The sequence below is a fragment of the Bombus pyrosoma genome, linkage group LG10 (genome assembly GCF_014825855.1).
Source record: "Bombus pyrosoma isolate SC7728 linkage group LG10, ASM1482585v1, whole genome shotgun sequence".
Taxonomy (NCBI): domain Eukaryota; kingdom Metazoa; phylum Arthropoda; class Insecta; order Hymenoptera; family Apidae; genus Bombus; species Bombus pyrosoma.
The window spans coordinates 1,958,902-1,983,667 of NC_057779.1; the positions used below are offsets into that span (position 1 = coordinate 1,958,902).

General features: G+C 42.3%; 1 protein-coding gene across 2 annotated transcripts in view; it reads left to right on the top strand.

Moving 5' to 3' along the window:
• Positions 1–4,880: 4,880 nt before the first annotated feature.
• The window catches only part of LOC122572090 (extracellular sulfatase SULF-1 homolog), a 77,905-nt gene continuing 58,019 nt past the window's right edge, over positions 4,881–24,766 (top strand). For both annotated transcript variants that reach the window (XM_043736676.1, XM_043736677.1), the window contains exon 1: positions 4,881–5,220. The gene's annotated coding sequence lies outside the window, so the exon portion shown is untranslated. The remainder of the gene's footprint in view (positions 5,221–24,766) is intronic.

Sequence of the window (24,766 nt, forward strand, 5' to 3'; positions counted from 1 at the left end):
AAGCAGCACTCGTCTAACGTGGGATTAGCATGTGAGCAGCCTAGTACTTTTTAGCTTCGATCGAGCAGGACGGAGGGGATGTTTGTTTCGATTGGGGTGAAGATGAATGGCTCGATTCGATTAATACAACACAATACAACACGAGTCACTTTATAAAGTGGCTTTACACTATACAAAAAGCAGGATAATATAAATATAAAATAAAGAAACGAAGGAAAAAGAAGAAGAGAACAAGTAACGTACAAGGGTACTGGCAGATAGGATTAAAAACGAAAACTCAAACCACTCGACGCTGCATCACGAGTTTCTGACTGAACGTATTCATTGCAGATCTCGACAGTTCATTCTCGTCTCCTGCAAATGTATTCTATTCTTATGGAAAGAAAGCGAAACGAACGTTGAGATGAACATGCCAGATACCCCCGATGGAAGTTCGCACGCTCTCTGGTCAGGTAGGGAAGAAAGAGAGGAAAGCGAGGGTAAATTATTGATGAAAAACAGGAATTCGTCGCGATGCGATGGGACAACCGATCGGAAGTTTTCACGTGAAATTTGCATTGCGGATTTAACATGCGCGTTACTCGGCAGCCGTTCATCTCTACTTTGTCCCTGCATTATGTATGACGCACACAGCAAGCTCCTCGAGCTGTAGCTCTGTTACGGATTCGAAAGTGTAGCAGACTACTCGACACACATTCCCCTGTCTAACCTACCCCGTCCTTATCTCGTGTACTACCTTTTAACGTACTATCAGCCAACATTCTTGCATCCTCGCGGTTAATGATAAAAGCAAGAGTTCCCCGAGTGAGAATGTCTCGACAAATGGCACCGGGACATTGGGTTTTCCAATAAACTCCTGAGAACTCGGCCATGAAATACTCGTTGTAATATGTAGGTGCTGTTTCATGGAGTTTTGAATAGAAAAATTAACAATGAGATTCCTGCGAATGTACAATTTTATTCATGAGAATCATTGCACGTAGCAACTTGGAGTGATACATTCTTTACATTCTAAAGATTCTTCCTCTTGGAATCATAGAGAACGATGCCATTATAGTGTATATTATAGTGTATATTATAGTGTATATTATAGTGTATATCGTGATTGAAATATTACACTAGTTTTATCTTGAAACTACCTTGACATTCCCATCAATTGGCAATTTTTCTTGAATCTTAAATTGATCTCTTCAGGCTCTTGACAGATCTTATTACATATATACTGGGATATCGTCCATCAAAATACGTGTTGATGACATAATTGTGATGCGTCTATAATCTTAATAAATCCATTGAAGTATCCTGTTAACACATCGATGTTTTCAAACGTTCATCAGGATCAAAGCGATCAAGTAGTTTTCAAGCGGCTCGTGTAATTATCCAATAACAAACGTGTCCTAAGCATCATTATTACGTACCATAGGGACACGTTTACGCATGATCTACGAGACTTTAATTATGCCCCCGGGGAATCGAAAAGGAATAGACGCGTTAGACGAAAGCGGTCGCGTGAGCAGCTGCCTGTCAGGTCGTTGTGACTCCAATAGAACAGAATAATTATGTGGCAGGTCGGAACGAGTCGCTTAGTTGCTCGTTTTTGACCAAACTCGTGAACTTACCAGAAGAAGATCGCTGACTGTTTGCGCTCCCGCTGCACGGAACGTGTACATACGATCATAACAATCGTGATGGAATTACACACTAAAGCGATAAGTATTGTTCCTTTTCGATGAGAATGAAACTTCTTGGTATCCGTTATTCAGATATTTCCATCTCTGTAGGTTCCCCTTGGAAACTTTTACTCGTCCGATAATAATGGGTTGTCGCAGTGAATGCGGGGGGAACTGTGCTGCTTCGATCGTGTATTCTAACTAGCGAAGCTAAAGTGTAATTTAATATAGGAGACTCAGGCCAAAATTTATAGTTCAACGTGCATCCTTTGTACATCAGAACGTCCACCAATTTCCCGAAATTTCTACGTTCGGCTTGATTATTTTCGAGTGGCACTCTGGATTGCAATCGAATACACAGCAACTCGAAGTTTAGGTACTTCTCTTTACTTTGCGTACCAGCGTTTGTACATCGAAGCATTTATATATAGAATTTATCACGGTTTCCATTTTCAAGCAGCAAAAGCGTTCTCAAAATTGCAATCGACTGCAGAAACGTTAACGTTCGGTCTCGCGTATAAGTTTGCTCTTTCACGGTATATTTCGTCGGTTTCCCCACCTGAAGAAGAAGAAGCCTGAGCGTGCAGCTTCTACGAAAACGCATAAACATTTCACCTGGACCGCCCACTCGAACCAGTCTCCGCAATATCGCAAATATTCTGGCGCCATCGAGTTTCGAGCCTCGAGTCTAAATAAATAGCCGATCGACGAAGACTTAGTTATGCATGCGACTCGGTCAAAGCGAGTACGATGCCTAGTGTGTTCGGCTGGCTGAATACTTGAGGACGACGGCTGGCCGGTCTGAACAAGTGGCCTCTGCCTTTTCGATGGTCGACGAGAGCTATGATTTGTTTCTCGCGAGACGACACGCGGATAGACTGTTGAAGGAAGGTCCAAGACGAGTGGCAAAAAGAGGAGAATAATTTCAGCAACGTCGAGTGTTTAAGGGTGCCGGACTCTGGAGGAGCTTAAGCACTTCCTAAGTTTTGATTACAGTCGACGTTGAGCTATAATTACTCGAGGTTAACGCGTTGCAGCTACTGACGCATACGTTGCGTCGTCTTAATTATTTAAGATTCAAGTTGTGGTTACAGTATGAGTATCCTGATATACATGTGACTGTTCTGAATGAAATATTTAAATATCTGTGCGAGTACACTCATAAGCATCTGTGTACATATTTGATAGCTCTGACGTATTCGTTAAAACGACAGTTTAGCCTTAATTGCTCGACCCTTAGACAGACGCAACTGTTGGGATTTTGTCTTCGTGCATTTTTAAAGAAACAATTTGCGAGCAACGAGATTACAATGTTTCTAACGTGAAAATGATGGATTTTCTGCAAAAGAACGATCCCTGTCTTAACCCTAGCAACGAAGAACGTAACATAATTCTAAAAACTATTATAGTCCATAAAATCCTATCGCAGGAGATTAAGAAAAAGAAAAAAAAAAGGAAACATATTCAGCTAGGAATAGAAGACACTAACGAAAGACAGGAAGCGTACCCGTATCGAAGATAGCGCTTAGGTTAATATTTGCCATGGTCTGTTGTCGGCGCGCATGCCGTAAGCGAGTCTAGAACACACGGGTCTAAATCCTGGTTAAAAGCACTGATAAGCTTTAGGGTGACACGCACGATGCAGGATTCTCCGAATTTGCCGTTATCTGCTAGGGTTTGGGATCGTTCGATTCCAACTACACCATCATCCTCGGTCGTTAGACAATCTGGAACGAAAGTTTCCTCTCGAATTTAGGCCAATAAACGTGGTAGTCGTGACAGGTGGGATTTAGGCGACGATACGCTATTCGTAATAACCTGGGACTAACGCGTTACGGCACAGGTGCTGGTTCGCAGCAACTGGTAAGGTAAATGACAGGGTAAACGCGGTAAAGGTACACTAGCATTCTGGCATAAAAGGCTGGTACGGTTACATCGTTCGCTCCCTCGAACGCGAACGCGTATATATGTGGAAAATTTATCGAATCGTTTGTCGAGTCTGGCTTTCGATCGTTTCTCCAGTCATGTTTCGTATGTTGGATCTTTACGATCCTGACGATTCGTTTATTGGTGACACGGAAGAATGACATAGTTTTGACGTAGCGTTTTACAGCCGTCGTATATTTTGTTTTTTTTTTCACCGTAGATATTTTACGAGGTGATCGAGGAACGCTTCGGGGGAGAAGTAGGTGGTTCTCCGTTCTAAATTTGCATTCCCATTCGTTGCATTCAAGCGCACTGCGCAACGTTGGGCTGCAAGTTGCAGGCCTTGTGTGAACGACCCCGGGCCTCATACGAAATGTAAATATTTACACGCGAGAGCAGCTGTCAGTGAAGGGGAGTATTCGCTTTTTCAGGTAATGGCCCCGATACCATGGAGGCGCCTTGCCTGCTACACCCGCGATACGTTATCCTGCCACCAGCAGATATTCTTCTCGCTCTTTTTCCGCGAATCTTCGGTCCAAGCTGTTGGGATTATACGAGCGTTTGAATGAAATGAATTGGTTAATTAGTTGTGCGTTATCGAACACATGATTGGATCGGGGAATCCATTTAATTCAAGCTATATATAAGGTGGTTCATAAATGCATGTCGATACGCTCTGAAATAAGCAAAAGAAATGGGAACATATTTTCTACGTACGTGCTTTATGTGCAGTAACATGTATCGAGGGATGGAACGAACGCAATTCCTTTAACCGTCCATAATTCCAAACCTGAGGTACGTGAGAGAAATTGAAACATACTTAATAAAAGAGAAAGTATAGATGGCATAGGAAGCATAGACAAAATATTCAGACGAGTTTGGAGCTGAACCAATAAATGACGATCCAAGATTCAACAAATACACCATCAACCCAATTATCATTCTGCCTTCATCCATCAAGTTACGAATGAGACCAGAAGCAGCTCTTTACCAATAATTAATTATAAAGAAACTCACAGTGAACCTTCGAATGAAAATTTAAAGAAATTCATTGGAAAGCTCCAAGAGCAGAGTTCTAATTGACTGCTACTTAACACCCCACTATGGAGACGACCTCTCTCGATCCTGCAAACTCGATCAACTACAGTAGGAGAACAACAGGCGGATCAGGCGGTACCAATAGGGTGAAACGTGATTTTTCTACGCCGTGCCCCTTCCACGGACCGATCGGCACTCGTGGAAGATACACTTGGCGCGGCTTGCCGGTCCGCCAGGCGACGGAGTAGTTTTCTGGCGCTGGCTAGCGGAGCAGCTGTTTCCAGACTGGAGCGGCGGCCTGGCTGGAAGTTCAGTCTCGTTGCGACCGTCGCCGAGGTCGTGTCGTAGCCTGCCGTTTTTGCGGTCGCGCTCTTTGCCTTCCCGCCACGTGCGCTTCTTCCTCTCTCTCTCTCCTTCCTTTCCTTCGTCTCAGTCTTGTCTCATCAGCCGATACGTCTCGAAACCGGCTCCCGGTCGGAACTCTCCATCCGCGGCAAACCACGCGACGTGCACGTCGCCCCGGGATCCAGGAACGCTTCTACGAACGAAGAGGAACCGAAGAGGATTCTGTTTCATTAAGACGCCAGTGAGTAGCAAAACTTGATTCCCCTTCTACTTTCCTTTGTGTACGATTGAAATTTGAAATCAGTAGGTAAATTTGTAGGATGTGTAAGGTGATACGTTGATAATCACGTACTTAGGATTGTTGCGATTTGGCGAAATTGTAGGATTTATTATAGGATTGTTGGAATTTGCCGAAAATTTGTCTTGGATTTTTTAAATTTCGGATTTCGAAAATTTTAGTGGAAATTTTGTGAATTTAGGTCGTTGGAATTTTGCGAAACTGAAGGATTTTTAAATCTAGGATTATTGAAATCTGTTGAGATTGATAAATTGCTGAACTTAAATCGTTGAAACTTAAAGAAAAAACGCTTTTATATACATATAAGAAATTTCGATGCACTTGTACTATTGATTTACATATTTGATATAATTTTCATAAAATTCTAATATCTCGGTTTATTCGATGTAACGTTGATTTATATCGATTAATCGTGCAATGATACATTACGAAGCAGTTTGTTGCTCAATTCATCAAATATCGATATTATTTGTAATGCCGCCCCCTCTAAATCAAGTAGAAAAATACACACAGTAATTTGCAATTCATTCTATTCGACACCGATGGAATTAGCTTGAATTACGACTTTGTATTTTATCTTGAGGCGTCATCGACGGTGTTCCAAAGAAAAAAATACCTTCCAACAGATACTCAAACAAACCGACTATCATCGATTCTTCTGTTTAATAATCTTTGGTATTACGTAAAACGCCTCCGGTTTACGCGGTTCACGCAAACAGTTTCGAAACTATGGCGCGCATTGTTCCACTGCTGAAGTTTCCGGCCGACGAATTCGCGGCTCTCCCACCGGAAACAGTGGTCCCCTGCGGTAAAATCGGGCGATACAGGCCTGTTTCAGTTCCAATCTCTTGGTCACTTCGTGGAATTGCAAATAAAAAAACAAAAAAAAAAAAAAGAAAAAAAACGTCAAATGCACGTGTTCCGAGGGTCGATATGCAGTCTGGAGCGAATATAAGTTAGTTGTAGGTCTCTGGAGGACCGAGTTTCGAATATTTTACGGGAGGCGCGTTTTATTTCGCGCCGACCAAAGGAATTCGACGCGCTCCGGAATAATTTTTCGATGGAACGTTGGTTTCTTCGTGGAGAATCTTTGTTCGAATACTCTGAATGCGTTAAAATATTTCAGTTTGGAATGTGCTGTAGCGAAACAGAATCGAAATTGTAGAAACTACCCGAATTCGATTTTGATACGATAATCGCGTTACGTCTGGTATTTCGAGTTGGTGATTCAATGGAAGAGCGTGCCATTATACGTTCGACGATATAATAAAATTATTCGAGAACATAATGGATGGGATGTTCCGCGGACGAAAGTGGCAATGGTTAGAGGCAATTACCCTATCAAAGCTTTGTCGTGTGTACATTAAAAATCTCTATACCGCTCGTTAGACGATACAACAACGTTACCGTGTAACTGCATGGAAATCTGATCGCTTTGAATCAGCGATGTTAAATGAACGTGGGCTGAAAGACTAGTAGCGTAGGAAATATATTCCAAAACACTCTCGATGCTTTGAATAATCCAATCTAAATATGAAAACTCCGAGAAATAAACTTTGAACACCTGAGCAGCTATTTCTCAAACAAAAAGGTTGACGCATTTCTCTCTGATTATGACAAGTTACTCCGACGGCCAACGACTTTATAACATTCATTGAAACCGTAAAGAAATTTTCCTCCATACCTGTCAGTTTACATTAAACATTTTTATCGCGTACACCGATCGATCTATAATCAGCAATTCCTCGTCGATCATCGACTTTCATTGAATGACCGCTCGACGGTGCGTGTGGCGAAAGCGGCGACAAACGCTAAAGGTCGATCGTGTAGGAATTGGTGTAGCGTAGAACCGATCCACGAACATAGACACCTGCGTTCTAGAGTTCGCAAGTTCGATGAGATGACTAACGACTCATTGTACGTTCGCTCGTAAAAGGAGCGGCCCATCTAGATCGCTCTTCTCTTTTCTTCTTTCGTTTTATCCCTGGCATCGTAGTTTGCGAGCGTTGCAGTAACCCGACCCATCCACCGGTGTAATTGTTTCACCTCTGACATGTGTTTTATGCTAAATTAGTTCCCGGTATCGGACAGCATCCTCTGTGACATGACTCAGACCCGACTATCAGAGAAGCTTTCCTAAGTAGGATACACTTAGAACTCCCTAAAAGTGATCTTTTCATTATTGCTGTTCTCTAAGCACTCTAATTAGTACTCTATTACCATACTCGTACATCGAATTAGTGTCCTATGCACAACGGACTTGACTCTAGGAACGGGTCTCAAAGACGCATCCTTGAAGCCTGGCTCAAAGGAATTTCACGGAAATTTGTAGACCTTGAAAGGACCTCCTATAGTAAAAGAAGGAAAGTTTCCCCATTGAGAGGTTAAAACGAACCATCCATTGAATAGAAATTTCTCCAAATTCTTCTTCGATTTCTTAAAACGGACGTATGGTGACGAATTCCTTTTTGTTTCTTTAATCACAGCGTAGACGTTTCTATATATTTCTGATCAATTTTGTATTTTTTAGAAATTTATTCTTCTGATCTCCATTCTTTGAATATTATCGGACGTCGAAACTTCTTCGTTGCTTCAAAATTACTTTCGCGCCTAATTATAAGAGATAAAATTTTGAAAGAGATAAATAAATAAATTGCCGTGATCAGGTGATGCGTCTGTTTAAGATTTGCCTATATAAGGCTCGTAAAAGGGGAAACGAAGGATGTTCTAATTGAAGTGGAAACGAACGTGGCGTTCAATGTTCGATCGCGTTCGGCATAAAGTTTCTTCGCGCGAAATGCCAGTAAATTCGAAATCCACTGGCGAACGAGGCAATCGAGCGTGTTCTCGCTCGCTCAGAACGAATCGCGAATATATCCAGAGCTTGGCTCGATTCGTACGAACGTGGAGTGACATTAACGCGAAACGAGGGCAGCACGATGTGGGCGAAGATGGACGTTCGTTATCGATGTGATTTGTTGGCGGTGGTTGAAACGAGGGCGTCAGGTAACTGGGGATTCAGGTAGGAAGCCAGTCAGTCTCTCCCTCGCGAACCTACATAAAATGGTAGAATATCGTTCTGGGTTATTGGCTGAGATAGTTTGCGAACTCCGTTGATGCTAGTTTCAGCGGAGTTACGCTGCTGGAAATGATTAAGCGTCGTATTTCTATTCGAAATGCCAGTTGATTAATTGCTGGTTAGCGGTTCGTGATGAAAATAGTTAAGTGTTGCGTTTCTATTCGAATACGATTGATTAATTGCTGCGTGCGACGGTGTTAGTGAGGATGAAACGTTTTCAAAGAAGATTCGGAATATGTAATTCAGAAACGAAGAAGTTTAGCGGTGTGTCTGTGCCGAGGATAATACTACCCTTCTTAGTTAAAATATCCTATTTATCATTTCGAAATTGAAGGAAACTGAAATTTTATCATTCGCTTTGTGCCATCTTTCGATTTGAAACACGTAGTCGTTATTTCGTAATTGCTTATATAATAATTTTAACAGGTAAAAACCTCGAGATATTTCGAATATCTCAACGTAATATATCGAGAACCGAGAAATGCTGGGGAAGGTACAATAGACGCGTTTAAAAGTTATGTAAATTTCCTCATCTCTGAGGAGGAATTTTGTTCCTATTTACCTGCTAAGCCGACATATTTATTATAAAAGTATTATTTCGAAATATAATTTTGATTGCTTGAAGACTGTATAATTATAAATTGTTCTGCATATATGACGCATTTTATGTTGCAAGACAGTAAACGATCGGCTTGTAGATTGTTTATTTTGACGCGTCGCTGAAAAGAGAACGCGCGTGGGTGGCTACTTTTTCCAGAACTTTTGTTTACCGTCCATCGAGTTTATCGATGGAACGTTCGTTAAAGATTCTGTGAAAAAAGATCGCGTGAATATCGTAAAAGAATCATCGGATCGAATTAATAATCGGTAGCGAGGAAACTCGAAAGGAACGGTTTCGAAAGTAAATGAAACAAAAAGCAATCATCGGAAACGATCGGCGCGCGGTGAAATTCTACCTAATCAAATGTTGGATTCGCGATGAATATGTGAAATAAAAATAAAAGTGTATTTGAAATAAGCGCGCAACGCGGAATCGACCCGGTCGAAAAAAAGAGCAGCCACTTCACTGCTTCGTTCATTACCTGTTGTTTTTTTTTCACCTACGTAAGCATTCGATCGCAACGCGGAATATTTTGCATGTGTTTAATTCCGCATCGTTCGATTAATCACGCGAGAAAATTCATCGCGTAATAAAGCAAAATTGAAAATTTATGGCACAAAGTTACGCAGACTTATAGAAAGATAATTTTAAAAATCCGCTCACTTTTCTTATATATTATATTTTAAATTATTTTTTACCGCGTGTAAAATGACTACGCATATAAACTAGTGAAAGCAAATACTAGGAAACATAGCGCTATACATTTAAATTTTCGAAAGCTCAGTAATTGAAACATTTTACAATTTCTCCGAATTCTATAATTTTTCCCTCGTGTAGTAGCTACGCATTTGAGAAAACTCGTTTCTCGAACAGCTTTCGCAAACTCATCGAAGGCGATTGCGGTGGATCTCCGAAAAAGGAGTAACATTACCAAACAGAAGTTGATACCAGCTAAAAGTTATCGGGTGGTGAAAAACTTATCGTAGAATTTCGTGGACGTGGCCAGAGTGAGTTGCTTCTGCCTTCGATAATATTGATCTTGTCTGGTTGGCGATAAAAGTTTCGCGATTTCTTCTGCTTCGAGTCTTCAGTTTCCGATGCCAGAAATATCAAGTTGTTTTCTTCGAATAACATCTTAAGTTCCCGGGATGACTTTCCATCATTTGCCTAGTAGTCTACGAGACAAGAAAGTAGAATAAGCGATCGATTGTACTCCAAATGATAACTTCCTGGCAATTTCGTATCATCATAACAGTCGTATATTTTAAGATTCGTTTGGTATTGTTATCCGAACAACAATATCCACTCGAGAAGAAAAGAAACACAGTATACATTATGGAACGTTCTCGTATAATGTACATTCGTACCAGTTATCCATTAATCCTTATAACGATAATTTTTCACAAAATACCGAGCAAGATTATCTTTACAGAAACCTATAAACTGGTCGCGATAAATTATCAACGACGTTTCTTTGCGAACGTGCAGTTAGTGTATACGTTGAATATCGTAAATTTAATCGAAGTACACCGTGAATCGGATACCTTTAATCCAACGAGAAGCAGAATCGAGTCCCGCGTCTCGATGCACCGTGAAAGATTACTTAAACGTTTCATGGTTTCTAAATTGGATTTACGTGAACTTCCTATTAATACGGTGCGGTGTGACGCGGCGAAAGGCCGCTGAGGTTAAACGCCATTTATTTACGGAACGATTGTTAAGGATCCAGATATCGTACGCATGTTCGGCGTTTATCGGCGAATAAGTTTCTCGCGCTACACTAACGACAAGGCACAGGCAAGTTTATACCCTCGTTTCAGATAGAACGATCGCTACTTCTACGACGATAGTCAGTAGGCACCAAGCAGATATTGAATAGTATGCGTAAAAGTTAATAGCTTGCGTGTATAGTGTACGTGTGTGTGGTGTACGTGATCGATCACAGATGAGTTTATAGAGGTTTTTATGTCACAGCGTTGTACATATGGGGGTCGGTAATTTTGTGTAGTTAGGAACTTTTGCTATCAATATTCGTTTAGTAGAAAATTCTCATAATTTTTGTGCTCGCGAGGGGAACAGGTAATCTTGAAATCTCGATGCTGTTACATAGTTAGTTAATGAAATATAATATAAACAGTTTATTAACAGTTGATGAATTGCAGATGTCTAGGTGTGTAAAAATGTGCAGAATGCATATATTATGCAAACATATACAAAATATGCAAAGCAAACTCGTTATACTTGTTATTCTCGTTATACTCGTTATACATGTTGTAGTATTTAGAAGGCAAAACAGATCTGTATAGAGGCTCCATTTCTTTACAATTTGCATAAATAACAATCTAGTAATTGAATATTGCAAAAATACTAAAAATGCCTCGAGCAAATTTTAGAAATTCTTAAGAAAGAGACGTGGTTGAGAGAAGGAGAGAACGAGATGCGAATGAAATGAATGAAAAACTGAGTTTGAGGATCTTGTCTCGCGAATCATCATAACAGGACCTTCGAACAGGACTTAGGTAAATATTTTCACAGTCAGTCTGTGGTTCTTAGATAGAAAAACTTCGTTACTAATAATAATGATTCGTAGCTATCTAACATTCTCTATTCGAAGATTCATCGTCGAAGATGTTTGTTTCGCTCGAATTTATCGTAGAAGGTAATTCCCTGGAGACAGAAAGAAAGTTTTGTATCGCGAAATAGTCCCTCTTAACCTTCTCTAAACTTCACCCTCACGACACACTAAGTGGCGGTAAAAATAGGCACTTGTACGTACGTGCAAACGCACGCACTCAGCCATGCTAAAGCACGCACTCTCCAGCTCCGACTTTTCATACGTTGCAGTCCACACTTTTCCCTCCCGACGAAAGAAAGCCCCGTCACATGTACCGCGGATGGACTTTGGATCTAAACGCAACGACGCGGAGGAACAACGTTTTGCCATTTTCTTTCTGGCAACTTGTCAATTGCGCCCGGCAAAATGTCTGTGAATCATGAAATATATTGCCTAGATTACCGTCCAAAAATCTGCTTCCAAACAATCGAACAACTTCCGTCGTAGTCTGCGTGGCGCCATTTCAATCCACTTTCAACCACCTTTATATTTTCTAAATTAAATTAAACTTGGCCGCGTTCCATTATCTTTTATCTTTCTACACCTCGTTTTACATATTATTTAATCGTGCTTCTACACTTTGTTTTGCAACTTCTATTTCCTTATCAAAGTCACCTCGACGTTTTTCTTTCAACGATGAATATCGCGGAGCACGTTTATCGTTAACGATGCTTCTCGATACTAGGCGATAGGAAATGGCTCAAGAAGCAACCCGGACGGCAACTCGTTTAATTCCAGTCATTTCCTGCGAATAAAAAAGAAAATATTATTTTTAAGCTGGAGGCTAATCGATTCGAGAGAGTCGGTGGATCTATCGTTGGGAGAGCGGATCGAGCGTCGCCTCTGGTTCAATCCTCCGACGTTATTTCTTCGTACGTTCGTTCTTATCGATTCTATTACACGGCCAGATATTTTGAGCGGCACGATATTGCGCGATCGATATCGATAAACCGACCGCTCCCGGCTCATTATTGAGCCGATGGATCTATTTATAGGCGGCCAGGTATCTTGATCTTTGGCCAAGTCGTCGGGTAAACCGATCGTCAGCCCCGTGTTTGCTCATCTTCAGCCACTGCGCTTTAGCGGACCGAAGAGGGTTCTTCAGGCTGATTGCATCGTATCGCCCCGGGATCGTTATATTGTCGTAACGAACCACATCAATGGCGGACGTCTTTATCGTCTTGGACGATTGGAAAGCCGGATCAGAACCACTTGGATATTCGTGGCTCTCTTCTAGTTCGTTTTGCGATCTAGGAAATTATTGTTCATAGAAGTTAACGTAAGAAGCGTTTTCAACGACGCAGGGAAAATAAATTTTTCGAAAGATGAGTGATAGGTTCCAAGGTGTTATTACTATCTCAAGAACTGCCATGAAAATGGGAAGTTTATTTCCCTTGTTTGCATTGCATATAAGTAGTATATGCGATCCGATCTTTGCTAGTTCTCCCACTGAATTTCAAGGCATTGATCAAATATACTTATGGCTAAGTAGATCTATGACGGTTTTCCTAGAAATTACAACTCGCGTACATCCGTACGAGAAACTCTGTTCCTTCAAAAATCCACAAATCTTTACCGGATGAAGATTAAAACATCAAGAACCACGGACACCTCTATGTCCCTTCTTAATCCGTTCATCGCGCTTCAATTCGAAATTCGATATTTTATGCAGATTTGCGGCTGACCAGCGGCTGGTTAAAACCGTATTACGGCACCGTAGGTGTTAGATTCCATTTGATGGTTCCCATGCTCGTAACTCAGCCGTGGACCGCCCATGGTGAGCCATTGTGGCCGCCGTCAGGCCAATATCCATTCGGCTCGTCTCCTCGCTCGCGCTTCTTTTCGCTGGTCGTTGCACGCCGCGTTTCGCGTAAATGAAATTATCAGCTTTTGCCAGTCGGTTACCACCGTCCGATTTCGTGAATCGTTTCGGGAATCTCTGTGCCCCGTCAGCAAAGATTTAGAGCCTTCTTTGTTGGGAGAGAACGAAGAAAACGCATCCAAGAGACGATAAGATAAATCACTGGCGAGGAAGAATATCAAAGGGATCGTAAAACAAGACGTCAGACGATCGTTCGATAGAAATTGAAAGCCTAGAGGATTTTAAATGGTCGGCAATTAGAATGTTGAGCACTGATCTGGCCGATGAACTCATCGATCACCGGCGGAGAAGCACGTTCGATAATTCACGGTTATCAAATCGGCAGGAACGCGTGTCGCCAAGTTCACAGCGATTAATCACACGAGTCAGCCGCGTAACGTATTCCCGCCGCGTAGCCGCGATTCATCTTCCTGGTTGCCGGCTTTCCGTGCGCGCATTCCTCGCACGAATTACCTCGCGTCTTCGACCGTCGACCAAGGTCGCGTTCTCCTCTTCGTTCGAGCTTCTCCCTTCGTAATTACGCGCGTAATTTCGTTCGAGTCCGCGCAGCAACCAACTAAGGCGACGGCGACGATCGTTGACCCTCGACGCGCGAAGAGTTCGCCCGTTTTTTGAAACCGAAAAATTCATTTCGTAGGCAAGAAAGGGACAAAGTGCGGCGACGGCGGTCGTTAGGTCGTGCGACACATCGTCTCGTGCCGCAACCATTTCGGAGTAAGAATCTTAAGTACCTGCAGAGTCGGGGCCCACAGCCACTCGAGCGAGACGTCGCTTCATTTTGGCACCCAGAATCCTGCACGTTGCACCCCCTTAGCTTTTTGTGCCCGCAACGAAGGTTTTCAAGTGGCAGTGCGACCATCTCGCCCTGGCGAGATTCTAAATGGCTTTCACCGGGCTGCCAAGGGGGCTGCTTTTCGTCTGGGAACGCCAACACCCTGCTCCGTATTTAATGTCTGCCTAATATCGTGCATCTGCTCCGGTTTTCCATAGGGAACACGATGACATTTTGTTATCTGGCTCGCTGGTCGCATCAAGTATGGTATATCATAAGTGGTATATACAATACATATTAGTGTGAAGGGATGGTAGAGAGCGAAGTAGGTAACGAGAGAACGAATTGGTTCTCCCTTGCGATGGATTTTATTTTTCTTCCAGCTATTGTCGACTCCTGCCCCTTCCTCGACACGTCCACTGGTCTCGTTTTCGCACCTGCTCCTCGACTCTGCCCATACTTCTTACGAACTCACGCCAATTGGTAGACTATCAGGAAGCACGTATTTCTCGCTCCAGTTCTAGTTTCGCTGTATGTGGTTTTGTGATTTACGGATCGAGGTATGTGGGAGAGGTTACTCGAAGAAAAGGATCATGTAAAATCAACCGAGCTGCCAGGGATTTTCCAGGTAAACGTAATTTCTGGTGGAATGTTCATCGAGGAATTCGATAGACCTGACTGCGAACAAAAGGCAGATTTACTCCTAAGCTTGTCAAAGGTCGCGTCTATCCACCAACTGGCGTGCTCCCTTTTATTCAGGTAGCATACCTTTCGTGTCATGAAACATGGACACAAAAAATCAGATATAACAAGTATTGTGAGAAAAATCAATCTTGAAAAAGAATTCTAAAATAGGTTGCACCGTTGCTCGCAATTAAATCGTAACTTAACGAATTGTTTATTGTCTGAACAGCTTTAAACAGCAATAACGAAGCTGAATTGTGCTCGTTCGAAGCTTCGTTTGCGCATTTGCACGGCCAAGTCTGAGAGTTATTGTCCATTGTTTGTCGGCGCGGCTCGTAACAAATCCTTTTCCCTGTTCAGCCGCTTTTCTTTCTACCTTTCGCAGATCTTTGGCTGTCTCGTGTTGACACTTGTTTATTTGTCACGGGTATTACACATGGACAGTAATGGATACACGAGCCCTGAACATGGAATAATAATAATAGGACCGACGGCGAACGAATCGAGCCTCGCCGCACGCTGTGACTAATTTCCATCCACCCTCGTAATTCATTTTTCTCTGACCGCTTCGACCCGTTCGCTATTTTACGCCTCGTTCTTCAACGTGTAAAGGCGAACCGTAATTAGATATTTCATTAACTCCGTGTTGAGGAATCGTCGGATGAATATGGCCCGAGTTGATACATAACGTTCGGCTAATAAACTCGCGTCTATAGGCAGATTAGAAGATCTCATATCAAGGCCACTCCCTTCGTCTATGAATCACTCCCACTTTTATGGTCTCGCCACGTGTAGCGACTGTTACGTGTACGGGCCATAAATATGAAGAGAACTTTGTATTCTTATTACCATTGATTGCTTGTATATTTAACGAGACATGACTCGAGAACCCGTAATATCGATAAGAGACGTACTCTTGATGAACTGTCTATTCGTATCTAATTAACACGTTCATACGACGCAGCATGTATTTCTAAGATGCAAAAAGAGGATATAAAATTGCGACAAGATATTTCACGATAATTTACATCAAACAAGTATGTAAAGTTTTATATAACACTCCGTTTATTGCAACGAGATTGTCATAACCAATGTCCGATTAAACGAACTCTCACTGACTAAATCTACTCATCCGAACGTAAACTATTATCGAACAAAGATGATGTGTAACGAGAAAAATTATTGAACTCTCACTACATGAACTCTAATTATTGTTCATGCCGTGACGTGTTTACTCTACTGAAACGAAACAATCAGACATCTTCTAGTGTAATGGAAATCAGATCCACAATAGAGCGTGTATACGCTATGAAGACACCATATGTTTCATCATGTGAATCCAGTTAGCCCATGTCGCCATACTGTATCAACAAAATTAACGTCCCATTTCGAGGCTACGAAAATGACGCCACTTGAACGTGGGCCGAGTTTCCCGCTAAATGGTTTCGTCAAACATTTCCAAACGCGTCCAACTCGATGTAGTAGCACTCTACTTTTAACCAAACTTTCACGTCCTCCCACGGGTTCCTTTTTTTCAATTTCCTTCGTCAGAGCGTGGAATTGTGACGAATCACAGCGGAGATTAAATAGAAAAGCCAGAGCGTGTGCTCGAGCACATAGAGTCGCGTGGGCCGGGTTCGTTTCGAGGAGATTTATAAGTTAATCGGGCGTAATGGGCCCTAACGCGTCGAAATGCATCTGTTCGATGCTCTTGGTCGCATATTTCTTGTTCAAGTAAGAGTCATCCTTTGCTAGATACGTTAAATATACGGAAGTGTGAGTCACGGGGCTTTTGTGCAGTCTACCCTTGGCTAGATCGGAATCGCTTTACGCTTCTGTCACGATAATATCTTTAATGATATCTCTCTTCTGGTCGTGTCTCCTGCGACCGGGATAATCTTCCCCTAATACCGCCATTCGGGCCAGAGCAGATAAAGAAGCTTGAAAGAAGAACCATCCTCCGAAGCCTGGTGACGATCGTCCAACCCGAGATAATTAAGATCTGGCAAATGAATGGGGGTGATGAAAAGTAAAAGAGGTTGTTACACTTCGAGAGCTTCTTGAGGCGCAGTTCTCCGTATCATATTCCAAGTCGTTGTTATGACGAAATGTAATGGGGAGCTTTGTCCTTTTCGAATCTGATCGTTTCACGGTATCGCATATTTCAAATTGCAACCCCAATTTTTCTATAAATTTTTGTTATCGTTTCAACAAGCAGAAGGGTTTTTAATATCTTGAAAATATTCTTACTGTAACTAACTATAGTTTTACTTGGAATGAGAAACCGTATATATCGACGATAGTTGTTTCGTATTCCTCTCAAATATATCTACGATTTTTGTAATATAGAATCGATGTAGAACGTTAAGAAGAAAAATGTTAAAATTATTTTCCTGAAGGAGATAGCAAAACTTCATTTATCACGTTCTTCGCCTGTAACCTTTAAATTTTTTAATAATAGGAAAACATACGATGTTGCGTTGCGAGTGACCTAAAGAATGCGGCAGGGTTAAAAAAAATTGAATGGAAGATTGATATGGACAACACAGTCGTTCTCTTTGATGGACGTAGGTCCATTAGAATACCACTGCCGCGACTTATCGTAGCAATTAATATTCCCGCAATTTATTAACGCTTTCATTGGAGCGTGTTTCAACTGCCGATGCGACACGATTATCATCCTCGCGTGTCGCAGTCTTATCTCGGCACTCTTGACGAGCTTAACTTCGCGTAGAAACGTCGTTTACAATCCATGTTTCGACGTGGTACACTCGGCTGGCTGATCGGTATTCGCGGTGTTAAAAAGGTTACCAGTGGGAATCTCATTATTTAAACGGTAATTGCGTGCACTCTATCGGCCAGGTGTGTCGCGTTCGCTTGGTTGCTTAGCACGAAACGCGTGCCACACAAGAACCGACCCCGATCGAAATCATTCCGTGAACACCAGCGAATCTCGCCACGTTTATGTTCCACGTGTTTTTCGCTCCTACCTTTTACACAGGATCGAGATAACTTCCTGTTCGATTATGCAACCGATTCGGCTTGTCTCATAACCGAGGACGGTTATGCGATTATGCAAAGTGATTTTTTCCCAATGTAGTAACATATCATGTTCTGGAGTATACACGGTGTCACAAAATGTGTGGCAGATATTTGTAAGGTCGGCTCGCGACATCGAAACGATGAATAGAGTTGGTGCGTAAAAATGTGGTTCGAGGTTTTGCTTCTTAAGATATAAAGATATAGAGACTTCTGAAGATAGAAAGAACGTTGGAAATATATCACTATCGATACATCAGCTGACAAACCTTTCGATCTCACTCGCAGATCATTTTTCATCGCACACTCGAAAGGTTCGTCAGCTGATTCATTGATACCATGTGCGTATATTCGTAGCGCAAAATAAAAATCGAATGAAATAAAATTACTTTGAAAGAATCGCCTCGAACTCACTTTCGTAACACCTTATGTACACCGTATTATAGGCAATGGCTCGTTGAATAAACGAGTTAGAAGAGGCAACGAAGAGAATTCTCTATTGGAGTTCGATGGCGAAGGCACGGCGACGCAGAAAACGCCAAGGTATGCGGCAGATATAAAACGTTTTACGATCGATGCCGTTTCGATGCTCGTTCGAGGCGAGCTTTTTCGCGGAAGTGCATTAGCTAAAGATAAATATACGCTTAACTCATTTAAGTCCGCGTTGAATGTTAATACCGCGGGCAGGGGTGATACGGGAACACTGTCGCCGGGCAATCGTCCAATTCTCGTGCCATCCAACACTACAGCCGCCACACGGCGACCGTGAAGCTTAAAAGTGTTAAGGCTAATGGTCGCTATACTATAAACGTTTCAGTGGTGTCTAACTGTTCGGTCATTAACTTCTGCTCCGCCCGAGAGAACATCGACGTTCCTTCGACGATATCATCGTTGTCATCGTGAGACAAATTGACTGTCTCTCGCCCGATTTCGAGACTAGATAGATGAGTCGTGTTATCGTTCGTCCCTCCAGCTCTATAAATTGTAAATTCCTATTTGTGGGTTTGCTCGAAGTCGTTCGAAGCGCGTACCAGCTCGTTTTATGAATTTTCCGGTCGCGTTATCGCGAACGAATCGTGAATCGCACGAATTCATTATTCATGGGATCGGACACGCAACGACTCGCGACAAGACCAATCTACAAATCAGATCGACCCGCATCGGGACAACTTAATCAACGAGATTGGTAATTCACCGAGACATGCAGCGTCTCCTCAACAGGGCCACGTTGATTTCCGATGGTATTTTTCGATTTCAACTCTGACATTCTTATGGAAGTTCCGACCTTTCGAATAAACGTGCAAACAGAGTCTTATCGTTTATTAAGGGGAGCCTTGAACAACCTTGAGTCACGCATCTCTCTTGGCTATGTTTAGTTAAGCATTGTTATCTAATAATGATAAAATAATTCTTGCATTTAAAGGAGTAAAAATTGCTTTGGAATCTAATCTCTTGTCTTATGATATTTTTTATGTATATAGTATACGCTGTATACATACTTAACACTGTGTTTGAAATATTATACATAGTCTATACTCAGTAATCTACATAACGTAAACTGAAAGTAAGAGATAAAATTGAACTTTGATAGGAATGAAGTTGAATTTTGTTCTCTAATCTATACCACGAGAGTGATTTGATATTAATTCGCCTACACTTCTGTCCGGAAGTCTTAGGATTCTATCGTCTATTTTTCCAGTAAAACACCAGTGCTTGACATAGGTTACGGATTTTAAACAAACTTCTGAAGATCCGTTAAGATGCATTACGATATAACGCTAAAACACGTTAGGTCTTAACGTCGCTAAGACTTTCGAGCAGGTATACCTGTTCCTCTTTCCAATTGTAAAAACCCATAAAATAACATGTGACATCCGTTCTGCAACGAAACACAAGAGACTTCGTGGTAAGAAGCACATTGTGGACCAGTCGTCGCGGATGTTAGCGTCGAATCTCGTGTCGAAAATAGCGCGTACAGCGTGTTGCGGTCGAAACGAATATAAATATCCGCAGACTTTTCCCGGTGAATCTGGAAAGTGTCGTATCGCGGTGTGATCAGCTTGTAAACTTGCAGCGGGAATCGCGGAAGCGTGGCGTTTCGCTGGAGGAACACGATAAACGGCGAGAGGGAGCACGACGATAAGGTAATTTCGCGCGAGTCTCTTGCACGACGTGTGCCGCGACGGATTAAGCGACGTACGTTGGTATCTGCGCCGCGATACCACGAATAAATAGCTACGATAAAGGGAGCGCATGCGTGCGATAAGTCGAGTAGTAACCGCTGATTAATTGGAGAATGCTCCGCTTTGTAAACAGACGCAATTAAGTGCCATTGTCGAGTACGAAAGCAGCGGCGATAAAGTTGGAACTTCGATCAATGAGCTAATTGTACCTCCAACAGGGATAAAAAAAAGAGCCACGTCGTTCGCTGGCAATTGAACTTGAAAGAATGTATTGGACGATGGAGCTTGTGTCGCTCGTGGATAAACAGAGCTTAACCCTTTCAGGATCAAGCAGCGGAATCATACGTAAAAGGCGTTATTGTTTTATCAGCGTACGGAAAATGTATAATATCAAAATACAATGGAAATTCTATAGAAGTCCGTTACGCATGAAAGATGCAAAGAGAAATTCCAAAGTTGTACGATTTGAATGAGAAAATTGTCATATTGTTGTTAGATGCCTCGATTTCTTCGAAGCTTGTAAAGTTGGAGAGTTTAGACGAAAGAAGAGGTAATGCACAAGAGAATACGTTGAACAAGTTCCTGGAATCCCTTCTTGTAATTATTCTATGAATTTAATAGGATTCAATCATGTGAATTAACTGAGAAGAAATTACACACGAAAGGTTAACGAGCGATTAACAACGAATAAAAGAGTAGAAATTCGAAGAAATTTGGAAAGGTTTATCCTGTTGATTGCGCAAGGGCGCGAATTCCTAAACTGCGGAATATGTAACGGGAACCTGCATGGCCTGTATAATTTTACAGCGAAAGTTGATATGTTCGTCTAAGCTCGACCAGTTCAACGAGCTGACACAAAGAAGTATCGTTTTTCGCTGGATAAAAAAAAACGAGTTTCCTCGGTAAATTTCGGCGCTGTTTTTCATGACCAGCGGATTAAGAGGAGATTTCGAAGGAATTGCTAGTTCGTGTAATTATTCTTTAAGCGCTGTACTATATGTATCCGAGCTTATTCCTCCTCTTCAAACATCAAAAGAAAAATAACCAATAGATTCTGGTTCTTCTACCTAAAACACTTCAATGAAACATCTATTTAAAGAGTCAATAAACCCTTTATTACACGTTAAACTACCCCTACTATAATACCAAAGTTGAATTCCCATATCCAAACAAAAATTTCTCGTCAAACCATCGTACCGTCGATGCGCCCTAAAACCTGTCTGTCCAATAAATATCCATGCGAATGCGACGTTCAAGCCATGCGCGATAAACATCAAAATTGTAAACAGGCTGTTTGCCAGAAATTAACATAATTGCTGGCAACAAAAGAGAACCTAAGACTGGAGTTTAAAAGCTGGACAGGGAGGCCGTTTTCCTTCCAGCAACAGAGCTCCGTAGCTAATTTTCCCCTCCGGTATCGTGTCATTGTGTTCGGAACGAACTGGTCGGGGTCTACCGGGAAAATCATAGAGACTCGATGTCCAGCGTCCGGTAAGGATGCTGGGAATATTGTACGGCCATATGTTACCAAAACGTGGTCAGCTGTTTATGACGCCGATTCGAAACGTCCCCAGTCCGTTGGGGGGCATCGATTGTCCATTTATCAATCGCCGGTTATCGGCTCTCGATCCTTCTCTCGGTCCGGTGACCAAGGGAAATGAAACGATTCAGGGAATGGTGAAAGGGGAGCGGCTCTCCTGTTTCTGAGGGATGGGTATCTGTCGCGATCGAGACCGATAAAGCCGGATCTCTCTGTGCCTGTGACCGATGGTTCCTTTCTTTCTTGTCGAGCCGGCCAGTGACTCTCCCCGAACGAACTTCGGCACTCTATTGGGGTTGCAGGGAATTTTAGGGACTAATGGAATCAATTTTTAGTCTAGTTTCAGCTTCTATTCACTTGAACTTTTTCAAGATGGGAAGGATTTTTCTTGCAATAATGAAGTCAATGATATAATGGAATGGAATATAAGCAGATCGTAGCGCATTTAGGATCTGAGAAAAGTAAGTTAAAGTGTGATAAATACTCAGGTGTCTAATTTAATGTACATCATTGATAACATACCAGGAGAACGTATTAAAAACCACTTCTATGTGTTAAATCCGCTTCGATCGAATCCTTACATTCTAAGCGAGTCGAGAAAGAACGGGACCTCTCTCAAGTGGAAATCAATCACGTAGCCGTGGTGGCGTGAAAAAAAAGCGTTCACGGTGCAAAGATCGCGACGCCGCAGCGAATAACGTGCTTAGATGTATTTTCAATGGCTCATTTGAAAATTACACGCCATTCTCACGTCAACCGGGCTACTTGGACGTGTGCTCCAAGACGTTGCGTGACCTCACCTGGCCCCGACGTCGCTTACACCAGTTTGCATCAGTCCACATCAGTTTACCTGACTCATAGCTACGAGCAGACTGCCAGCGTCGATCAGAGCGTCCTTCTCTCTCTCTTTCTCTCTTTTCTTCTTCCCTTTTTTCTCTCCCCAAAGCCCGCAACACCGTGAATCAGCGTTCTTTTTTACACGAGCACCTTTTTCCTCGCGAGCTTTAATCCTACGTCTGTCGCGAGCAAGCCCGAATACACGACCGAGGCGAACCTTGAGGGGTCGACAAATTGATGGCCCCGGACGTCAAGGTGGTCGTACGTGGCTCGTAAATCGCCGCGAACAAACAACGGGATAAATATTCTTCGGAAGCCAAGCTGGATCGATTGATTCTTTTGGTAGACGTGTTTCGTCGGGAATGAACGACAGACGCTCGTCGATGCCGACGAAAAATATTCCTTCGAGTGGGGTGGATGGCTGTACAGGGTTGTTTTATCGGTGACACGACAGCGGGGCTGACAAACGTCAACGACGTGGCGAATCCGTTGCTGACGAGAGACGTGGCTGTGTTTGAAGGAAGAAAAAGAGTGGGACGAGCGACGGACACGTCGATAATTCTGCCGGGGGATCGATAATTCGATGTACAGCAAATAGTAATCCCCCAATTTCAGGAGAAGATTTCAACAAAATTGTTTCGTCTAAATTCAAATGATCGGGTTTCACCATTTTCTATTAATCATTGTCAGTGTCACTTAAATATATCGATAAACTTGTAGAGAATAGATGCAACGAGAGTAAGGGAGAAATGTTGTATCGTTGCGTATAGAATGCGAAAGTTTATGAGAATTTACATTTCTATAAATCCACTTAAGAAATTAACCTTGGAAAATTTTCAACATTTTTCTTCTACATATTTCCCTTTAGAACACTATGAGTAAGAAATGTTAATTAGAGAAGACAAAGAGGCGCTTATTTGAAGTTATGCAAATAAGTGGGAACATAGTTGAATAAATCAGTTGTTTATAGTCGTATGTCAACACCTAATTAAGGGAAAGCGGACTCTAAATAGTCAGGCGATGAATTATTACAAAGCCCACGTAGCGCTATTTTCAGTTTTCGATCCACTAAAATAACACGCAGTCTGACTACAGCTGGTTGTACTCGATCACGCAAGTTCATCGGGACGAACATGAATTTATGGTCTCCTTATACGTGTTCCTTGTACCTAGCATCCAAGTTTGATGAAGATCCCATTAGCGTTCGGGGTACTAGGTTCGAAAAGCAGAACTTGGAAATTGAGAAAAAAGACGAGGAAAATCCCATTAGTCTGTCATGATCTCACGTTACTGCTTGAAGCAGATCTCGTAGTGAGTTTTGAAGATCGAAAGTAAGTAGGGAATTTCGTTAGTTGATTAGGAGATGGCTATTTTGTCGACGGATAGACTATACCTCGTGGAACGAGGTAAAACGATACCTGGATCGTATCATTTCTTCTAGCCACAGTGGCAAATCTGAATCGATTTCGCATTAGCGTTGAAACGGTTTTATATGCAGAGGCTTTGAATGCAAGAAGATTCTGCCTTAGTAATCAATTAAAAGACGGACGCGTGTTCGTGACGAAGCGTATCTCGCGAGAAGACAAAGGGAAATCCAGAAATGTAACAGTTCTTTCATAGATTTGAAAGAGAAGCCATTTCTGTGTAGAAACGAAGTGATTCCTAGGCGGTCGCGAGACCGCGACATATCGTTTCTTTCGTCGTTGGCAATCTAGATCGGTTTGATAAAAATCTGGTGGCTTTTCTCCGTGGCAACGCGCCGGAAAAATGGTTTCTTGAAACCAGTTAATCCTGTTGAAACACGGCATGTACGAAAGAGGGTTGGAATCTCGATAAAGGGCGACGAAATCGTTTTCAACTGGTCGATCGATCATCCCCGAGTCTCAGCAGGGTACTATGTACCTGCTGGGCCGGTGCATAATATATGCGACTAATTGCCAGTCGTTTCATTGGCTGTAATTTCACTTTGGATTCCACGCGTCGTCTTGTTTCTTAATGGCCCGTCAGCTGACGCCGCCACCCACGCGTACTATCCCACGAGTTATACGTTCCCTTTAATCGAACCCATCTCGATGCAAATACGGAATCAAGAAGGAGCACTCCGTGACGCGTTTCTTCTCCTCTCTCGGTCTGCTTCGCGTGTCTTGCTAATTAGACGCATACCTGCCTTCGTGTAATCGTATCGTCGAGCACAGAGATATCGTAGTCGTCGTTCGTTTGTTATTTGCTCCTGCAAAGCAGTTTCGTTTTTAAATCGG